Source organism: Corvus moneduloides, chromosome 5, assembly GCF_009650955.1.
Source record: "Corvus moneduloides isolate bCorMon1 chromosome 5, bCorMon1.pri, whole genome shotgun sequence".
In the NCBI taxonomy this organism is placed as follows: domain Eukaryota; kingdom Metazoa; phylum Chordata; class Aves; order Passeriformes; family Corvidae; genus Corvus; species Corvus moneduloides.
Window position 1 is genome coordinate 17,791,326 of NC_045480.1, and position 7,698 is coordinate 17,799,023.

Here is a 7,698-nt window from a genome sequence, read left to right on the forward strand (position 1 = left end):
ATGTTGAGTTTTCACCACATCAAATCCTGTGGTGTCGGGAATTCTAGATCCCTGTTATGGGAATTAGTAACGGTGTGGGAAAAGAGAGGAAGGAGAAGTGTATTTTAAAAGAAGATTGAAAGAAAAACCAAGAGAGCAAATGAATAAAACATGACAGAAGCAATCGGAGAGATAAAGGCGACAAAGGAAGCATTAAGGTGAAAATATTAAGTGAATGATAGAGAGGAAAAGATGCATGGAAAGTAAAAATGGAGATGTGAGACAAGGTAAGATTGTTAGGGACTTGGCCTGTTCAAGTCAATAGCTTGAATTTCCTCATTATGCATTTGCATTTCAGCCATGTCAGGAGCCCAGAGAGTGAGCAGAAAGGTGGCATGTGACAAAACACAGCATTTGGAAGTGAAAGAAAGGATAGACTTGTCTGGCACCTTTAGAAAAAAACAGTCAGGAAAGTATGTCTCTGATAAACTGTTCTTGAATATACTGCCAGAAATGTAAACATAACAGAGATTGATCTGAGCTCCTCATTTTTCACACAAAACCTCTTTCCACTTCTCAGCGATTAGGGTCACTAGAGAAATGGTGGAGGAGAGAGAGAAAGGCTCACATTAATTACAGATTTACTATGTCAACTTCATTATAATATGAAGGAACAAAAGCCAGTGCTGTGAGACTAGTAGGGAGACCACATATAAAAACTGGAAAGGTCCGAGAAGGGGCCTCTCAATCTCCACATCCCTTATTGCTCCCTTTGCCAAAAAGTAACCAGAGCAAAGCTCTCCAGTGAACTGGAGGCTGTAGCTGGGAATAAGAAATTAGGGAATAGAGTTTTCTCTTCTCTTATTCAGTATTGTGGACCGTACTAAATTAGAAGATAAACAGAAGAAAGATAAAGGTAAAGGTAAAGATAAAGAACCATAACTGCATTGAACCTACTCAATACCTTCCCAGGTCTGGCAATGTGTGCAACCTGATATGGGTACAAGGGACATATCAGTGGAAGGTATGTAAAGGTATTTTAACTCAAGATCTCCTTGTTCAATTCCCAAGATGAAGTATTACCTAAAATTCACAAATTACTTGAGCCCATCTTTACAGATCAAGGCCATTTTCCAGGGAAAAGAAAAGGAAGTCACTGGATTATAGTTATCACAAAGCCAGAGGGGAAAATTGCACAGTAAAGCAGTATATTTATATCTACAGAACCATAGAGAGCAAGCAAAACAAAATAAAAATAAAATACCCCTAAGCAGCCTAAATTGCATTTCAAATAAAACTTTGTATTAAAAGATACTTTTGCATACCAGAAAAATTAGATGTGAAACTTACAGTAACCACAGATCAAACCATTAAAAGTAAAAAGGGGTCTGCAGAAATCTTGATGGGGTGATGACTTAGAAAATACTTATTAAGGACTTCAAAATTTGACCTAATAATAGGATTTGCATGTCCAGTTTTACAATGAAACCCCATGGAAGTAATTTCCCCTTGATACATACACATACTTCAGTCTAACAGTAAAGGAAGAAATGTGAACACATTAAAGATGGAATATACCATGTAAGAATCCCAAAAGGACTTAACTGAGTTTAATTTAGATTAATAGGATACTATATAAATATTTCTTGCTTGTTAAGCACTTTTTATTAAGATATAACCACTGTCTAATACTTTTCCATCATTCACACTCCAAAAGCATAAAGAGAATAAAATTTCAAAAGTAATGAAATTCCATTTTCAGAAAACCAAGACATTCAAAGCTGGGTTTGTTTCTAAGAGTGTAGAAATGTCATTCACCTCCTAATTTTAGTTCTTGAAAGGACAGTTTAATCTTGTCATTTAATCTAGCCTTAACTAGATATCTGTGTTTCCTCTGCAGTCAGTGAAGAGCAACAAACACCTCCAACAAACAGTTCATCCATTGTAGAAGAGGAGACTGGAGTAAGTGGATTATGTCACTCTCTGATGATGTTTATGAATTTTTCCTCATTAACACAGATGTCAAGCAGATGACAATCTGAAACCAGACTTGAACATTTACACAGCTGAAGGGAAGTTAGATGATCCTCAGCTCACAGTGAAGTTTTCAAAATCTCCAATCTCACATTAGCAATTATTTCAAAATTGTAGGTGCATCTGCCCTCAAGCACCTTTGGATGAGACATCGGTTCTCTTAAATCATCTAATTGGTTTAGACTGTGAATTTCCTACTGTTTAGAAAAACTATTAAATCAGCATGAGGACTGGAAGACATTTGGGAAAGAAAACCAGGTCCTAATGTGTCACTGCTTTATGTTAAAAGAAAAGTATTAGCATACTCAGTTTCAACAGTTCTTGTGACAAGATATATGTGATTATTACTCTACAGAAAGAGTACACTCTGCTTCCTTTACCCTGAGCCGGGAGTAGTACTGATCACTTCCCTTTGAAAATAGTGAAAGCTACATATAGTGGGCTCCAAGTTTCAAATTCGTATTTCATGAATATTTGGGAAATAGCTACTTTGAACTGGAGCAGACAGATGTTAAAAGATGGAAGGCAAAACACAAATATTTAAGTACAGAGAAAAATGTAAAGGAACAGTGATTACTACTGGCAGAGAAACTATTTGCATGTACATTTATGCCTTCCAGAATTGTTGTATCTGAACATTTTTTCAAAATTAAGTGGTATATCTTACACAGTATTCTGGGATGAGAACTAGTATTTGCACAGTGAAATGTGAGGTTCAGAGATGTTAGAAACTTCAGAACATTAATTAGTGTGCTAGACTTTACTGTCAATGGCAACCGTAAGCTTGACATATACCTGGAGTTTTGCTCAATCTAGACCATAATTCTCTTCTCAGTTCTTCAAGGTAGCTAGTAACTAAGATGGATAAAAATTGTTATTTAACTGTTTACAAATTATAGCATTTCTATAGGACTTGATTTATTATGTATATAATCCTATTGATTGCATCTTTATTTAACACCATTAGAATGATATTGAGAATTAAAGAATTCAAACACAGCTTATTCTTACATTTAAAATCCACACTGAAACAGATTATTTTTGACACTTTTAAAATATGAGATAAAGACTTAAAAATACACTTTCTAATAGCTCCATAGTTACCTGTTGTCACCCTGAACAGAGAGAATAACAGAAGACAAACAGTCATCACAATATTTCTGACATAGCAAAGTCAGGGAACTTCAATTATTGTCTGTTTCCAAATCCTGTGCTCCCAAGACATAACTTAGAAACTGCTAAAACATCATAGACATTTCCTATGCAGCTGCAAAAAACATCTGGTTATGTAACCTAATTGGAATTAGACAATGTTTATTTTTTCTATTGTTACTGATCCCTAAGCAATGTATCCACTAAACCTGTTAGAGGTTTAGTGGATACTGTTAGAGCATGGTTAAACTGCTTGCAACCACTGTGCCTCAGTAGCTAGAAAGTTCTAGTCTTGCAAAGTTTAAACATTTTCAGAAAAAGATGCACACATCTAGATGATTAAATAATTTAAAACCTCAGGCTTTATGATACTCACCTATTACTAATTTCTTTTCTTTGTATTTGTTCTAAGTTGTTTTGTTGGGGGCTTTTTGTGAAGCAATGAAAATTCTCAAGGCAAAATAGGTTCTTCCTAAGTAGTAGGCGAACAGTAAGTATTTCATTAAAAAATGACACTTTATATGAAATATGGAAATATGGGGTAAAATTCTGATTTCAGAAGGGGAAGTAGTGTCCATGAAACCACCCATGAGCCCAAAGTAATCAATGTGAACAGAATAAAATCTTTATTGTTTTGTGCCATGGCTCCCCTTTTTACATATATCCACCTATATTTAGGCACAGCCCTATTGCTTAATGTTAAAGGCTGCTTTCATCTGATGAGTTTTGGTGATCTCCTTCCAGTTGAACAAATGTCACTGATTACGGTAAACAGATGATGAAAGCTTTTTGCATCTTTTGGGATCTTCAGCATCAAAATACTGTAATCACCATTTTTCCTAAGGCTCATTCTCCTGCTCAATCTCTTAATGGCATGTGTTTTAATCCTAGCATTTTCAGTTTGTGACAGAGTTCAGCTAACCACAGTATCCTCAATTCAACACCACCCACGGTTTCTATCCATTTTGTACTGTCAGACGCACATCAAGCAGCCTCTGAGAGTAATCACATCAAAATCGATTTTCATGGCTGAGAGAAAAATAATGGAAATTTCTCTAATGTAGAAAATGTATGTGTTCCTTTTGGTTAACCAAAATAGACTATATATCAGGACTGTCAAAATTAAGTTTTCTTAATTCAGTGCTCTTCCCCAGACTTGTGTACAAATTACAAATCCTCGCTACAGAATGTCTTTAACGTGATATTCTGTTGGACTGCCTCAATGTGGTTCCCACAAAATTAACAGTCTACCCAAGTGATGGACTACAGATCATTCCCCATAGCAGATCTGCAAGCAAATTAATCGAGGGGTTATGAAAAGAATCCCTGAAGCAATACTGAAATGGCCAGCCAGGACGTTATACTTGCATGGAGCCTGATAAGGCTACCAGCTGCTGCAGAAAGCCAACAGCAGAATATAGAGGCCACACGTGAAATCATGGGTCAGTTCTGTGCGTTTATTACCCCTCAAAAATGTGAGATTCTGTGCAATATAATGCAAGTAAAGCTCAACAAAATTTTCAAGAAGAATACTTCAACAAGGATATTCTCTAAAGGAACAAGAGTCTCTTAAATGTAATAATAGTTTTTAATTGTTTGACAGCACTGTTGGAGAATCATGTTCAAATGTTAGTTTGCTGTTCTGAATATGCTGCTCATCTGTGACTGCTGCAATCAGTTGTGCAATATTATGTTCCAGAGTTAGATTTGCTTACCTCCTTTAAATAGATTTGAAATGTTGAAGTGGATGTTCATGAGCTTACTTGTGGAGATTCTGGTAGGAGCCAGAAAGAGAGAAAAGGCTAAAATAGCTCACGTTATTTATTTCCTGGGGTTATCTAAGAACTAGGTGCTAGAGAAGAGACTGGCAGCAGTAATAGCCAGGCACATGTATTTGGGAGGCAGCAAAGACATTTTCTATGGAAATACACAGGAATCTTCTGAAGGTAATTACAGATGGCCATAAATATTTATTGAAATTTGAAAATGGATATAGTAGTAACCTACATTCTTAAAACAGGATTAGCTCATTAATCTGAAAAGTGCTTTTTGTGAGGCATATGGAAGAAAATAGGAGTGGCAAGTTTTGATTTAGAAAGGTTTTGTTGTTGCTTCCCTAAGGAGACATAGTCTAAATGAAATTATGATGTCATGGGTGAAAACTTTATCCAGAAAGTAGTTCTCGGATGACATTCTGCAACAGTCTGTTCTGGATTTTATCCGTTGCTACTAACAATTCAGACAGTGGAATAGAAAATATGTTTATTAAATCTGCTGCTGATGCAGATATGGGAGGGATCACACAGACATTTAGGGACAGAATTAGAAATCAAGATGGTTTTCATGAATTGAAGAAATAGTCTGAAAAGTACATGGTGCTGTTTGGTAAGTAGGAAGCATTAATGAAAAGTCAGAATGAGCAGCTGTATTATACAAGAATCAGAGGAGCTGATCAGTTCAGGAACTGAGGGCATAGAAGGTTATAAGGGGAACATGGACAGCAATACCAAGCTGGTATGACAAAGGTTAATGTCCCATTAGGACACATAAACAAAAGTTTAACAGTAAGGGGTATGGAATGGTTCTTCCTGCCTGCTTCATCCTAGCTAGACTTAGTTAAAATAGCACATCCAGTTTTGGCCAATCTGCTTCAGCAAGAAGAGAGACTTGGAGAGAGGTCCAGAGCAGAGCACTCAGAATGAGCAGAGCCCTAGGAAACACGATCTAACAGAAAAGATTGAAAGCCTGAGTTATTAAACTTAAGAAAAACTGTCAGGAGACTTGACAAGGCTGTTGTACAGTGGAATGGAACAATAAATTCTCCATGATATCTCACAGGCTAAGAAGAGATGATCATAAATTACAACACTGAACACTCAAGTTACAATTCAGGAATGATTTTCTGAGTATAAGGCAGTGAGGAGATGACTGGGGTTCCACTGTCAGGGACCTTTAAGAACAGGCTGAGCAAGAATGGCACAGATTTAACAGATCTCACCCATAACCAAAGGGGTGGACCAGAGGAAGCTTTTTCCGGCTCTATTTTTATCTGAGCTGATGACTGTGCACTTAAGCGTCTGTGCAAAAGTACTTGGACAGGTCTAACCAATTAACTTGGTCATGATGGTATGCAGCATCTCTTAGTGACAGAAACACCTGAAATAAACATCAGGTGGTGTTGTCAGCTCCTGCAGTTTTACACTGGCTCAGCTCCTGAACTCGTACAATAACAAGAAAATCTTTCTTCTCACAGGGAGGGAAAAAAAAGTAAATTTCTAATCTTGCCTTTGTGAAGAAGAACTTGAAAACTTGTCTCCAAATAGCTTAAAAAATCAGATGACAAAGAAAAAGAGACAATGCTTCTACACCATTAAATTCTTATGGTTTTGGGGGGGCCCGACTCATGGTTTTTCAAAGGAGTTGGCATTAATGGTAATGGACTAATTTGAATAGACAAATTTAGAAATTGATATTCCTGAACTTCCTATTATAGAGAAAGCAATACTGCCTGAACAGCAGGTCTATTTCAGGAAATTAAAACCTCCCCATATCCTTTCAGATGACTTGATCGTTTCTACATTTCAGTCAATGTTACACAGGGGACATTGCACAATGCGTAACATGGTGGCAGAAAATTCACCTAGCAGAGAATCGTGAAGGCACAGTGTGTCTGCTGAAAGACTCTCCAGCTGGGAACAGACATAATAGGGGCACAAGGAATGAATATTTGGGCAATTTCTGTTTGAAAGTTGTTGCCTCATTAACAGTTCTTCTTCCACAAGGTGGGTCTAGGTAGAAATTGCATGCAGAGGAGCAGCTCTCTTCTGCACCAAGCAGGCCCAGACATCTGCATTCTCAAAAGATACACAAGTTAAAACATATTAAAGATGTCAAATGTGAGATTTGTTTAAGTGAGTTTCTGTCTACAGAAACACAGGGAGCTAAGGAGAATGTTTTAAAAAACCTAAGTCAACCAACATTCAAGATCTTTTTCTCTTGAATAGTTGTGATCTTCATTATAGATTTTATTTTCCATCTTCCACCGTATGTCCTTGCTGAATGTTTCTATTTCTATTTTCCTGGAAAACGGGCATTTTCTGTCATCCCTTCCCTCCTCACAGACAGAAAGAGGTGGGAAAACCAGTGCTGTGACAGATCCCTTTCACAGGATGAGAAGAAAAATAATAGAAAATACCTTTTTGATTAAGTAGTCAATCTCTTGCAGCACTTCCTTCATTAAGACCGGGAATAAATGTCATGCATGTTTTACAAAGCTTTGATTATATTATCATGATTGGGGCATTTTAAAATGTTACTTAGTCTCCGCTGGACTTGGTCAGCATTTACATTATCAAAGCCTTTCTATGGGACCTCTTCTTTCCACTTTCACAAACTTCTGTGAGGCTCAAAATGCAGACACACCACAGAGATGTCTTGACTACTGCCAGCTTCTACCTCCTGAGACATGATTTTTTTCCTGTACCTTTATCTCTAGATTTAAAAGGTCTTCCTGTATCACATATCTTCCCCAGG

General features: G+C 37.0%; 1 long non-coding RNA gene across 1 annotated transcript; it reads right to left on the bottom strand.

The window, feature by feature from the left end:
- Positions 1 to 3,774: 3,774 nt before the first annotated feature.
- LOC116443686 lies at positions 3,775 to 6,782 on the bottom strand. Its single transcript, XR_004240026.1, has 2 exons — positions 4,881 to 6,782; positions 3,775 to 4,194 (listed from the first exon to the last, which is right to left on the bottom strand). It is a non-coding gene; the product is annotated as an uncharacterized LOC116443686 (long non-coding RNA).
- Positions 6,783 to 7,698: the final 916 nt, after the last annotated feature.